The 14,592-nt window shown below is 35.9% G+C and overlaps 1 protein-coding gene across 13 annotated transcripts in view; it reads left to right on the forward strand.

Annotated features, from left to right (window-relative positions):
* The window catches only part of CASK (calcium/calmodulin dependent serine protein kinase), a 202,926-nt gene that overhangs the window by 144,074 nt on the left and 44,260 nt on the right, over positions 1 to 14,592 (forward strand). The window contains exon 1 of one of the 13 annotated variants that reach the window (XM_057405092.1): positions 10,713 to 10,845. The exons of the other annotated variants lie outside the window; for them this stretch is intronic. The gene's annotated coding sequence lies outside the window, so the exon portion shown is untranslated. Of the gene's footprint in view, positions 1 to 10,712; positions 10,846 to 14,592 lie in introns of those variants that run through there. 13 annotated transcript variants of the gene reach the window in all.

Genomic DNA, 14,592 nt, shown 5'->3' on the forward strand with positions numbered 1-14,592 from the left:
TTTTCCTGTTCTTTATAATACCAATCTGGTTCATAGTACTTCACTAATGATCTGTTATTTCTGTAATGGTCTGCCATACCCTTTTAAACAAGAAAAAAATGCAATGAATTCATATCATTTTGCCATTCTTGTATTTAAAAGTCATAGTCATTCTCTTAGACAGAAATGGATGCATGTAAATACACACTATAGTAATACATTTGTGAGAACAAAATGCTATCAAAAAGCCGTTTTGTTCTGCTATGTGAAAGGGGAATGATAGAATTGCATTGATACTATTCCAGTTTCTGTTTGAGCTCTGAAAAAATCATCAGTTGTACTTGGATGAAGTTCTGCCAGGGAAACTGCTTACCTCTCTTGGAGTATTTGGGGTTAATGAGGCCATCAAAACAGGTCACCTGTAAAGCATTATATACCACTAAGTAGGAATTTTCTAATCTGTTGTGAAGTTGTGGCTGTCTCTTTGCATTAAAACTACTGTTCCTTTTCCTTGGCCTTTTTCCACAGTTAAATTTGTTCTCATGTTCCTACTTTTTCTCAAGACGTATCCTTATTTTTAGATTAGGCACATGATGATAGATCACTCCTGTGGCTGAAAATACCTTCTTTTGCTTCTGAACTAACTCTTTTTCAGAAAGAAGGAAAAAAAAAATAGGGAAAGGTCTACCTTTGTGTTAGGAGTGCAGGTTACCCACATGTTTTTTTAATATAGGTCACAAAATGGAAGTCTTCTTTCTCAGTAATTCATTAAATTCCGTGTTATGAGAACAGAGGTGCCTCTGAAGGCCATATAAGCAGCAGTCCTGTCATCCCATCGATTGTTTTTAATTGATTCATTTATGTATGTCTGTTTAGATACCTATCTCATGACTCTTCCACTCTACTTGGGTGCCAAAGCTTTTCAAAACAAGGGGGAAAAAGGTGCCAACTACTTACAAGTAATTCATATTCGCTCCAGGCCAAATCCTGCAATACACCAGCATATCCTGATGTGGACTTATTGAATAGGTTAATTTTTTGATTTTTTTAATTTCATTTTTGTTAAATAATTTTACAGAATCCCTATATTCTTTCAGTGTTTTATTCCTATACAAAAGTTGCACAATTCATTATTAAAACATCATTTTGTTTATTGGGGAGACTAAAGAAAAGGGCCTTCAAGAAATAACCATTTAAAAATATTCACTACCTAAAAAAATAAAAATAAATGTTTAATAATTGATGTTTCTTATAAAGAAAATGTGTAACTTTGGGTTGGACAATTTTATTTTTTTTTTTCTCATTTCTGTTAGAAATGTCATGATCAATATTTTGGTGAACACTTTAGGGCATTCCTGTCTGTGACATAGAACTGCCTTGGTTTATGACTATGTAAATCTTTATAGATGGTTTCATTCTGGTATCCTGTTTAGATTATAAAGAAGGTAATAAAGTTAAGTAAAGGATGTAAATAACTTTATGGAAAAAGAGAGTTAAATTTCAGTAGTTAAGCAGCTTTAATTACCACTGACAGATTTTTAGAAGTCCTACCAAATGCTTGAATTAAGATTTTCTGTTTTTTGTTGACATTCATGAAAGAGATCCTGGAGTCAGTGTTGTCTTGTGTCAGCAATACTGATAAAGAAGTTGAAAATAAATGTGAAGAGGTTATTGATTCTGGAGGTGTTTGTGTTTAGCTATTTTCTGTATTATGACACAAGATTTTACTTTAATTATTTGTTTTGAAAAGTATACTGGCTTCAAGACCGTGCCTAATGAAGAAGATCTTTACAGATTATGTTTTATCTCTGACAATGCATCAAAGGAAGCAAGGTTTGCTAAAAAGTAAAACCAGAAGCTGCTATTTTATGCAGCTCCCTACACTGAAGGAGACAAGAGAAATCATTCTCCTATTGAGTCAAGTAGTTTGGTCACCTCTTTAGGGACACTGTGGGTGCTTCTGAATGCAGATGTCGTTCAATTTACAAGTGAGATTTTCACTGGGCAGAACAGTATCAGCTTTTGTGTGACTGGGGCCTCCCTATGCTACTTGCTTTGTCTGTGTCTGCCTGTCCTGAGTCAGATAGTTCTCTAGCCTAGTATCTTTTGGCTGTTAATTTAAGTTTGTTACATTACTTTCATAGATGGAATCGTGAAGGTAAGTGTTGTTATTTCTGAAAGTATGTCTGCGATGGAAGCATTATGAACTTTCTTAAGTTTATTTTACCTCTTGCTGGCATAACAATTACACATCTATGGTTTTAACTAAATGAGATTAAATAAATTTTGGAGTAGCTATATGTGTTGTTTCTACATGTGTAGCCACTTCCTTTAGAGTTTAATGTATATTCACAGTGTATGCATTTAAGGTATAATGATTTTTAGAGAGACTTTTGTCTGTTATCGGTTGCTGATAATGGTAATGTTTCAAAGGAACACGCGTCCATGCGCACTTCAGAGTTCCCTTAGTATTTCTTTTGAACTCAGTCATCCAAACAGATTTGGTCCTGAAGTCCAGACTTTTAAGGAAACATATTTTCTCTTTTGCTAGAATCAATGTTGTCTCGATCTCAGTTTATCCTCTTACATGGTTGGCTAAATCTTTCTACTAGATTTATTTTGGTTTGTTCTGTTTACCCTCTCTATGTTGGATGTTGGCACAGTAAACTTGAACATCTTTTGCAAAAGTAGCAGTTGTTCAGCAGCGTCCAGCCATCACTGATACTATAGTTCTCTATTTGAAAATGTTTTAAACTCTTCTTACACTTATTCCCCATTTGCTTTTTTCTGAACAAAGCGTATTGATTTAACAATTCTTTTATACACTTTGATAAAAAACCAAGAGACATTTTGATTTCTATTTTCAGGACATTTTCATTTTCTTCTTCTCTTTTCATTTAAATCACAAATAGACTGGTAGAATATCAATCATATGATATAAAAAAATAAATAAAACCAGCAACTCTGTATAAAAACCTTAAAGATTTTAATGGATCATCTATTTTTTCTACATTTTTATTTGGATAATAATGGTTTTTCTGTGTGACTCACATGATATAAGTTTTTCAGATGAACATTGGTCCGTACCCTCTTGATTATGTTAAAACTAATAAGCAGAACATGTTTTAGTGAAACATGAATCTATTTCTTTTGCAAAAACAGCTCAGAAAGTGTATGTGTGCTAGATGCCTTGCAAAACTCCCTCAGAACATGTTATGCTTATACGCCTTTCTTATTTTTAAGAAACCTTGTTTTCCTATTTTGTATTATCCTGTAAGAGATACGTTCGTAAGACAAAAGCAAATGGAAAATATTTGTTAAAAAAAAAAAAAAAAGCAGCTATGTTGGCAGGAAAGCACCTTGCTATTTGAGGAATCAAATCTGGCTTTTATCCCAGTCCAGCAGAGGCAGCATGCTCAGCCCCAGGGAGTGGGAGGGACTGTCTCACACTGCAATGGAAACTCCTTTCCCAAGTAGTGTAGAAAGGAACAATGACCAAGCCTTAGGGAGAACTGTTTGAAGAATTCCCTCAGCAGGTGGGCTGGATCATCATCACCAGTGCAGTATGCTTTTTCTCTGAAAGGTAATTTCTCTGGGAGGCCATATCTGCAAGAACACTAAAAGCAGAGGCTATTCTAGAATTCCTTCTGCATTGTTTCATAGTCATTTTCTAAAATACCTTAAATTTTCAGCTTCCCTCATATCTTTGCATTTCATTTTCTGTGTTCCTGGGATACGTAGATTACTGTGCTAGTCAGCATCATCTCATTGTTTTCTTGGTTTTCCTGTTTCTCTGTCTTATGAATTTATATACAGAATTTGTCTTATATTTATGCTTCTGAGCAGAAATAATTTTTGTTCCATGTTTTTATTATATCTTATATAATACTGATATATGACTGGGTCTCTTAAACCTAAGACTAATACAAAGAAGAGATAACAGTAACTTTCATCTTGGTTTTAATTTTTGATGAATGTATGTATCCACCAGTTTACAGCAATACATAATTCTGGGTTGGATTTAATGACACTGTGATAGTAGCTTTGTTGCACTTAGACTATTTCTTTCTAAATAATATTGTTATTTCTGAATATTTATAAGCACAGTACTGACGTGGTGAATCAGAGGTGAAGTTCAGCTTAATAAAGTATGTTCTTTAAAGGAAAATTGTACTATTCAGCCCATTCCTCTTGGCCTAATGTCATCTTCCCTGTGTCAGTGGTGTGTCATTGTGAATGTTTATGCAAGCGTGTGTCTGTGTGCACCAACCTATCTTACTCCAAAATCATAAATCCATAGACCTTAGCATGTAGAATTAAAAATTCCCTTGATTACAGTGCATTTTCATATTACTGAGTCCTGTCAAAGTACTCTAGAACTGTATTTCTGGCACTTGTAGAACATTTAATTAGCTTCATTGGTATTGTTTTGAGGTAAAGACAATTGTTTTCATATTTGGCTTTCTACATTTTCTTCACTTTTTTTTTAATGTTGCTTGTAGTTCAATTTAGTTTCCTTTCCTTTTTAACCATAAGGGCTACCTCTTTGGGGTGGGGTTGTCTGGGGAGGGAAGGTTGTTATAAAACCTCAGATTCTCAGATTTAGTATTTCTCCAGGAGCTTGGGACTTCCTGTGAGAAATGCTACAACATCTGGTATACAGTCCACATGTCTTGAATAAAATTTTGCTTCATTGGTGCTGGGAGCTTTCTTCAGAATGGTATTTTAATCTACACTTGGTTTATCTTAAAATACCCAAGGCAATATAGTAACAGCCCAGTAAGGTATCCTTCTCTCTTTGAAGTCAGTCAGGCCTCGCTGCCTCTTACTTCCAGTTATGCAAGTAATTGGCTGTTACATGTTTACTGCTCTTTGTAGTAATGAGGTCATTGCAGTATATTTTTATTCTCAGTATATCATTACAAAAAATTTACATGGATAGGGAAAACCAAAAATGGCTGAAATGCCAACATTAGCAACTCCTGGTGCCAGATATGCTTCATGTCACAAAGCAGGTGAGAAGCTGTGTCCTTTGCCAACCCTCTGTAATCACTGTGGATTTAACTAGTTTTATATGGATTTTATATCACCCTGGAATGATGTTTGTGGTCATTAGCAACCTTTTCTTCAAGGTGGCGATCTAACCCTGAAGAGTTAGTTCAACTGACAGAAGGCTTGGCTTGAGTCTGTAGCTCCTGCTGTAGATCATTAGTCCATATTGGAGGGGGGGAGAGTGTGGGGGAAAGAGAGGAGCAAAGGTTATTCTGTAGGGTGTATCAAGGTGTTGTCCATGTAACATAGCTCTTCTTATAGTCTTTCCTGTGTTGAGGGATTCAGTTTACCTGGTACGAATAGAATAATTTAGGTTGGAAAAGACTTTTAAGATCAAATTCAACCGTTAACGTAGCATTGCCAATTCCACCAATAAACAATGTCCCTAAGCACCACCTATACATGTCTTTTTAGCATCTCCAAGGATGGTGACTCCACTACTTTTCTGGGCAGCCTGTTACAGTGCTTGACAACCCTTATGGGGAAGAAATTTTGTCTACTATCCAATCTAAGCCTCCCCGGCACAACTTGAAGCCATTTCCTCTTGTCTTGCTTGTTACCTGGGAGAAGAGACTGACACCCACCTAACTATAACCTCCTTTCATGTGGCTGTAGAGAGTGATAAGGTCTCCCTTTAGCCTCTTTTCTCCAGGCTAAACAACTCCAGTTACCTCAGCTGCTTCTCATAAGACTTGTGCTCCAGACCTTTCACCAGCCTCATTACTCTTCTTTGGACATGATCCAGCACCTCAATGTCTTTAATGCTTGCTTTTATCTGACCAGCTGCTTGGTGGTTTAACCAACCATCTTTAAAAGGTGGTTTGCCTTGGTTTTCTTGAGGTCAGCTTCAGTTAGATACCTGATGCAGAAAAAAAAATTGTGTCCTTGATATTACAAATATGTTAAAGTACCTTGTGAAATAACAATTGAAGCCTGTGCCTTTCACAACAGTACTTCTGCTACATTCCAGAATAAGAGTGTTTTTTTTTTTTTATTGTGACCACTGAATTTATTGTGTTGCTGTGCTAATTTTCTTGGTACTGCGATGTGCAAAGCAGTACCATTATATCATTCTAGTCTTTAACTTCTTTTGGAAAGATAAAAAAAGTAATTTTTTGCAGTGTGAACAGAGAAAAATCTGGTTTATGATGTAGGTATGGGGTTCACAGACACACACACACATACACACACCCCAAGAAAAATTGGCTGGAGGGACTTGTGGCAGAGTTCCTGAAACAGAAAAATATTAGATGGCATACTGTCTTGTAGTGTGTAGTGGAGAACTGAAGGGTATCCTGGATATGTGCAGTCAGCTCACAGCAGCAGAAACTGAAGAGTTTTCACCTCCTTTAAGGAGGTGGGAAAACATCTTAGCCAGTCTACTTAAATCTAAATAGTTTTTTTGTTTTGTCACTATGATTTTAAAGTGTACCGTGTATTCATTTAAGGTTATTCAATGCCAGGCTTTGCTTACCACACTTTCTGAGAGAACGTATGTTTACCTACACGTATCGCATATGTTCTAGAATTTTGCTTAACTGCAACCTCTTCCTCTTTGGCAAGTTATGTACATGTACTGTCTGGCATGTCTTTTAACATCTGCTATCACTTGTTGAGAACTGCAGCACTTACAGTCAATAGAATTTTTATTATGATTATTAATATAGTCTTTTTTTTAAATATGCAAGAAATTACGAGGTTAGAGTCCTAATTTATAGTGAAATATAATGTCAGATACTGGAGTCTGGATTCCTTACATGAATGAGGTATTTAGGGCACCTGAAATGAAATAGAAGGAAATAAAGTCCTGTGTGATTGTGAGGAGTAATGTAATGGTTCATTATTGATACATCAATGACACAGTTAAAAAAGAAAAAGAATCACCTTCTTGGCACAATTTAAAAAGATGATTGTGGAAAACGTCCGCACACACCCTGCAGTTTGTTCTGTAAGAATATTGTCCTTAGCACTTTTACCTCTGAAGTGTGAAGGATTTCAATTTACAGGGTAAGTGTATAGCGCACAGTAGTTTCTGTTAAAAAGGTTTAAGTTTTACAATAGAGCTAAAATCTGTTCATAGCTCATGTAGGCTGAAGGTTATAAGTTAGTCCCTTGCAAAGAAATAGAACGTACAAGTCAGATACTACTGAACATGTTGACATGTGACCATGAGGTCTGAACCACTATAAGCATGTGTCCTTGAATCTTTTAACTCTATCAGTTTAAAAAAATAAAATTAGATCTAAGATTGATCTAGAACACTGTGAAAGTGTTTTACTTTCTATTGAAGATGTAAAAAGCAATGTGCCAAGTATGATGCAGAAATAGAAATACTTCCTTTATCATTTTAAAAGCTAAAATTGCTGCTTGTCCAAACTAGAAGAACTACAGTTAAAAATGGCTACACCCACATATGTAAGCACAGTGGATTTAGAGTATTGAGCTGCACAGATTTGTGTAGTCTTAGTTTCAGATTGAACTTTGTGTGATTTCCCCACGGTTCACAACTGCCTGCAGTTTCACTACAGGACTGTAACCTATTGAAAGAATTTAAACTTGGACACATTTTCACTTTTTGAAGTTTTTGATCAAAAGATAGATACAACACATATCCCAACATTTAGCTACATAACAAAATGAAAAAAAATATAGCTTAACCTTTCAACGCAAGATTTGGGTGATAAAATATTGAGTGGTAACATATGTAATGCCACTTGGCATCTTTGCCTATTGCCAACACTGGCAAAGGGCTGTATGATTTCCTTCCAACTGTCTGTCACAGTTTAAACCCCTGGCAGCTAAGTATCATGCAGCTGCTCACTTCACCACCACCTTACCTGCCCCCACGATGGGGTGGGGAGGAGAATCAGAAGAAGGTAAAACCTGAAGGTTGAGATAAGAATAGTTTAATAATTGAAATAAAGTAAAATATAATAACAATAATAATAGGAAAAAGAGAGGAATGAAACCCAAGTGGTACACAATACAGTTGCTCACCACCCATTGACCAATGCCCAGCCCATCCTCTAGCAGCAATTGGCAGCTCCCGGCCAACTCTGCCCAATTTCTATACTGAGCATGACGCACTATGATACGGAATATCCCTTTGGCTCATTTGGGTTAGGTTTCCTAGCTGTGCTCCCACCTGGCTTCTTATGCAGCTCCTCAATGGCAGAGCATGGGACACTGAAACGTCCTTGATTTAGAGGAAGCACCACTTAGCAACAACTAAAACATTGGTGTGTTATCAGCATTGTTCTCAGACTAAAGCCAAAAACACAGCACTGCACCAGCTACTAGGAACAAAATTAACTGTCTCAGCAGAAACAAGGAGACTGTCAAGTAACCAAATTGCTACTAATACACAGACCCCGTGAAGGCAATGAGGAGGATTTCTTTCTGGGTTTCTTTTTATCCCTTGGATTACTATGGAGGCAATGCATACACAGTTCTTTGGCTGTGCACTTCTTTGGGTCTGGGGGGGATGTATTTTCCCTCTGAAAAGACGACTATGATTTTTCAGGGTTCCACCTTTATTAGACAGATAATGTATCTATCACCTTCTGTCCTTTAATTTATATTCATCCTCAGTAGAATGAACCTTGATAATCTGTGCTTTACTGAGATGCTGCTCCTGCAGTGTTTGTTGTCACATTGCAATCATGTGCAGAGGGAACTGTACTAATACACAGAGAAAAATATTTGGCTAGGTTTAGGTGAGTTTCCTCTCTTCTCTTCTTCTGCCCAAAAGCTAAGTTCATGATTTAAAATAAGTGAAGAAGCCCAAGTGTGGGATGGTTCCAAAAAAAAGGAAGCAGCTTGAAGTTAAAATTCCATAGCGTTGACTTTACCTGGCATAATTTTTTCTTACCTGTTGTTTTAGGTAAAGACATAAGAAAATCTGGTTCATCTCTGGCACAGGTAGCAGCAAGTGTAATTCTATTCTACAAGTAACACATTAAGAATATGTAAGAATGCAGATGACTTTTAAAAGCAAATTACAGTTGGCCTACATTTTGCAGATAAGCGTTCCTCTAAAAATCAAGAGTATGCATATTTCAGTTCTATCACGTAAATAATCAAAGTGAAGTTCAGAGTTCTCTTTGCTACTGTAAGAATTTTTTTTACATAAAACAATTCATATGTTGCATGAATGTGAATATGTAGAAAGAAATTGAGTATTTCAAATTAACATAACCTCTGTCAGGGTTACTGAAAGTCTGAGTGCCTGAACTAACAAGTTGTAGTGATGGCAGCTGTCAGTTCTGTGGTATGACAGAAGCAAATATTTGCCTATTCAGACAGAATTAATGTACTGCTTCAGACTGTCTTGTTCTATGAATACTGTGTCAGGGAGACTTCATTTTAGCAGATTAACTACTTCCTGAAGCTTTCTATTGGGTTAGCTTTGTTCACTGTTTCATTGCACAGCATTTCACAGTGTAAGGAATTTGAATGCAAAGGTTGATCGTACTGCTGTAAGTGTATTACATGAAATTTGAAGCTGTGGAGAGCTGAAACCTGTAATGCTTTGGAGTCTAGAAAATAGTCTTAAAGAAGTTGCAGACTTTCATACAAGATGGGATTACAGTGTGTGCTGTAGAATCATAATATGCATTATAAATGAATGTTAGGTCACTGATGCTAAAATGGTAACAGTGAGCTTCAGACACAGACCTTAACAGTGAAAAACAGATTTAAAAGAACAAACTGTCCCTAAACAAAGTTGAAGATAAAGGCCCTGCTGACTGTGGCCTTGTTACTCAGTGTGTTTTTCAGTAGGAATTGTTACCTTCACGGGTAAAGGCATAGAATCCCAGGGAAAGAGGCACCCATAGGAAGGTTACAACATTTTACACAGAAAAGGAGAAATTAAACAGAACCCGTGGAAGAAAGAATGAGGTGGTCTATCAGTTATCTAATTGGCTTTTTAATTTTAGCACTTCTTTGCTATTGCTGCTTGTGAATATTATTTCATTCAGTAGATCATGGATTTCTTTCAGACTTGCAGCACATGAAACCTCTGGAGTAAATGGAGATCCATGATAGGGAGCTGTGAAAGGAAACAGAGCAACAAGCCTATTCGTTAGTAAATGTTGCTGTGCAAGGGGCAGCACCTCCACCCAAGAATTTTTAGATGGTACAAAACCTAAAAGTGATGAAAAACAGTCCTCTAATCTCACTGTATTGTATATATTTATATTGTTCAGAAATCAAAAATCAAATATATAATTACATATTTTAATGATTATTTTTAGATGTTTCAGTTTGGAGATTTAAATACTTGATTTTGGCAACCCAGTATCTATCTGTCTGAATTAGAATGGAATCCTCAAAAAACGTGTTTGTGTTGAAAGATCGGGGGGGGGGGTATGTTGGGTATGTTCTAGCAGTTCAGTAGCTCTTGTTTTAACAAAAGTTTCTCTTTTGCATCACAGTAACTTCCAGATTTTTGATAAAATACTTGCTGATTTCACTGTGTGATCTAGCTTTGATTGCATTCAAGATTTGACCAGACAGTGAGGCTAAATTTCTCCTAGTTGTGATGCATCTAGATTTTTCAGAGTGACACTGAATGGAGGTTGTGTTTGGGCAGTATTATGACTCGTCTTACAGGAAACAGTTAAAAAGCAATTTCTGCACATCTGAAAAACTAGTCAGAAGAGACGAGTGTGTTGTTTTGTCTTGCCTGCCTGATTGCGGATTAGGCTTTGGACTGTCTGCTTTTAAACATCAGAAGAAACGAGTTCCCTTTATACAGATAGAAGACAACTACGAAGCTGGGCAACTGATAGTGACACAACTTGACTTCTTGTGGGTATTCTCTTCATACTGTTTGTGTTCTAGCATGCAAAACTTAAGCAAAATGTGTCTTTTTAAGAAGTAGTTTTAGTCTATTAATTAGCTATAATGTTAATGTTTGTTATATCAGGTTTTGTTAACATATCTGTTGTGATTGTTAAGGTTTTCTATAGGGAGCTCTTTTTCTGATTTTCTGTGTAGCAGATGCAGAATTGCTGCTGAGAAGTGAGACTGAGAAGCAAAATATTCAGAAGTCTTGAAATTCTAACTATTACAATTGCTGTGGCATTTTACAATTATTGTTAATTATTATTAGAAATTTTCAGTTATATTTATGCTTATTGCTGAGTGAAATGCTTGGAGGTTGGGGTGAGGAGCAGAGTTATTTGCTGGAAAATAAAAGCATCCCAGGAAAAAGAGAGCCCATCGTTGCGGCACATACAGATTTTACTCCACTGAATGTCTGTTGGTATTACATAGAAAAACATTCAGTTGAGGACAGTGAAGAATGAACCACTTTATTCTGTTCCATAAGAAACCACCTTTGGCATGGTCCCTGAAGGATTTAGAGTTGCAGGGCTGCTGTAAAACAGCAGCATTGTAAACAGGCTGATTTTCTGTGATTAAAATTGTGTAGCTAACTGCACATGTTAATATATTCTGTACCACAGGACTATATGAGGCTTGGCTGGAATTGTCATTAATGTTTACTTTAATCTACGATGTGTGCAAACAGGTTTCATTCACAGTTTTTTTAAACATTTTGTAAAACATTCATTTAAAGGTGTGTTAGATTCTTATGTCTAAGGGAACAAATATTCTTCTTCATGTGTCAAAATGAAACCTCTAAATTCAGATGCCTCCAAATTATAGAGTTGCACATTTCTTTTTCTTAATTGCTTCTGCTACAGCTGCTGTTTAAGTGCAAAAATACTTGAAAAATGTTGCAAAACAATCTTTTTTTTCAAAGATTGCAAATAAAGTAGGACTGCTCACCAGTTTGGGTGCATTAATGCAGAGCATAAGCTTTGCTCCTCTTGCCAGATTCTGCTGTGTTCTGACAGAAAACTTCTAATAATCTTCTGTAACCAATAAAGACTAATTATTGTTAATGAGTTTTTTAAAATAGGGTTCATAACATAATGCTAAAAAATTCTGTCCAGACTGCACATACAATTACTAAAACTGGAAATAAGAGATACAGAATAATATCCTGGATGTGTCCTTCTGTTTATATGAGACCATACCAAACAAGACAGTTTAGAATTAGATTTATTTTAGTGCCCAAAAAATTCTGTGAAAGCATTGCTGAAATGGTATCTTAAAAAAAATGAAATATTAAGCAAATACTAAGAGGTACAAATACTTCCTTTGTTTCTGGGTTCACTCACTATTACTTCTTATGATTTTAAAGATATGTCTTGGTTGTAAGCTAAAAACTTCATGAACTAATTTGAATTAGAGTATACCATTTCAAACATGCCATGTTTTAGTTAGAAATTCACCATTTAAATATGCATTTCAAGTTGGAGAAGTTCCAAGTTTCTTTTCAGATTTATTGTGTGTTTTGTTTCCTTCTTGCTTTTTAGAGTTAAGATTGGACAGAGGAAAACACATACTCAGAGTAAATGTAATGTGGTGTAGGCTGTTTATATAGTGTTTCTATTAGACTCTGGAATGAGTGCCTTCCACTGTAATAAGCTTTGAAGGTAAAGTACCCAATAAGATTCTCTAGAAGAGATCTGCTTGTGCTAGGGAAGCTACTAAAAATACATCCTTTCTCTAATTGAGGCTGTCTTCTACCTCCAGAAACAATGAATGGATCCTGTGTCTTGGGTAATATATAGGCTTTAAGCCTTAATGCAAATATGAAGGTTTTTCTTTTAAGTACTGTCAGAGTCCCTCCAAGTAGTTTGATGCTTTGGAAGCAAGTCTCTGTAAGTAGCATTCCTGGAAGATGAAATTTAAGTGCCATGCCTCAGTATGAAAAAATAAATGCACCCTTGTTTAGTCTGAACTTTGCCTTGATTTTTTTCTAAACATTCTTCGAGGCACTGCTTTCTACTTTCCTTTCTGCCTCCTTCCTAGTCTCAGAAGATAACTCTCCCATGATAGTGAGAAAAAAATTGTTTCTGTAAACTGCCAGTTCTTTTGAATCACAGTAACAGCAATTTGAGTAGTCAGCAACTTAGCTTCTAAACAATTGTTAGAATAGGTAATTTCATTAATCTTTCCTGTGATTTCTACTATTTCATTAAACAGGATGTATGTGTGAGTCTTAGAAAAATTACACTCAATAGTATTCATGTTGGGTATCAGCTCCTACTGCACTTGGTACGCAGTACTTAATGCAGTTTCTTAACAGCTGTATGAATGTGATACTTAACAGTTTGGAGTTGTTGGAGTTGGGGTATGTTTTGTTTACTTATTTAAGAAAAGGAAAAACCAAATAATTGTGTACACAGCTAAAATGTCTCCGGAACTACAAGGTAGCAGACAGCTTGTAATTTAAAGACTTCACCAGTGGTCAATGCTGCTTAAACTGTTAAGTATTTTGGCAGCACAAGGTGAAGTTGTTGGATGTGGAAGAAACTGATTTAGCTTGACTTTTCTATTTTTCCTCTTTATTTATTTACATATGGACTTGAAATGTTCAGCATGTGGGATTGTGATGATGCTATTGGATTGCATTCATTGCAATTTGCATCCCTTCTAAAACGGAATAGTGTTTCACATGAGAAATACAAGAGAGCACTTCTGCAGCATGACAGGATTCCCTTTTTCAAATATCCAAGGTTGTCCTCAGCCAATCCGTGCAGCTGTAAGCTTCTCCAAGCGAGCTTCTGAGCAACCCTTGCTGAACAGCCTAAATGGGGTGTTCTTATCAACTCATCCTTTACAGTGTTAGGAATGCCAAAGGTGTTAAGAGTCCCTTGTGTATTTTGAAACTTTGTTTATGTACACTATTTTGAATTTCAGTCAGATTTTGAGTATTTCCAAAGTTGAGAGCCTCCACAACTTCCCTGGGCAGCTTGTTGCAGAGTTTCACCACCCTCACTGTGATAAAAAATTCTCTCATAGTCTAAAAATAGTTATTTGTGTCTTTTTTCTGTCTAACATTTCAAAGAAGTCATCTAACATAAATAGATATAATTACAGGCATGTCCATCTTCATATCATTTGAAAAGTAAGCCGAAAGATTTTTATTTGAAAATAGTACTTATTACAATGCCTTTTTGTTCTCAAGTATCATTTATTCCTTTGAAACCTACACAGTCTGTTAGGTTTGTATGAAAGAAAGCCTGTGATATCTATCTCTTAATTTGAAACTGAAGACAGATCTTTCTCCTATTGTATTTTGTGTAGTTAGGGGGTTTTAAAAGTTTTTTCAAAACAAATAATTAACCTGGAAGGTTTACAATTTCCTATTTAAATAATTTGGCATTCTTCTGTCCAATAGGAAATCCTAGTAAAAATAAGGGTACTTTTCTGTGTGTGTGTGTGAGCACTCCTTCTTGGGAAGTTTTGGTTTTCTCTTCTAAGATTTTGGCTTTTGTACCCTTCTGTCTTCAAGAGCATTTTCCCATATTCTGAGGTTTATTTAAATTACTGTTCGGAATGTTTGATGCTTTGATTTATTGAGACAAGCGCGATATGCAGAATAATTTGATTTTATAGCAGAATGTATGGCTCACAGCATTTATTTGAGATTCATAGGATCACTTCTAGTAGAAGAATATAGTTTCGGTAAAGCTGTGG

The sequence above is a fragment of the Pezoporus wallicus genome, unplaced genomic scaffold (assembly GCF_028554395.1).
Source record: "Pezoporus wallicus isolate ANWC-B61680 ecotype Strahan unplaced genomic scaffold, APGP_CSIRO_Pwel_v1 contig_1739, whole genome shotgun sequence".
NCBI lineage: Eukaryota > Metazoa > Chordata > Aves > Psittaciformes > Psittacidae > Pezoporus > Pezoporus wallicus.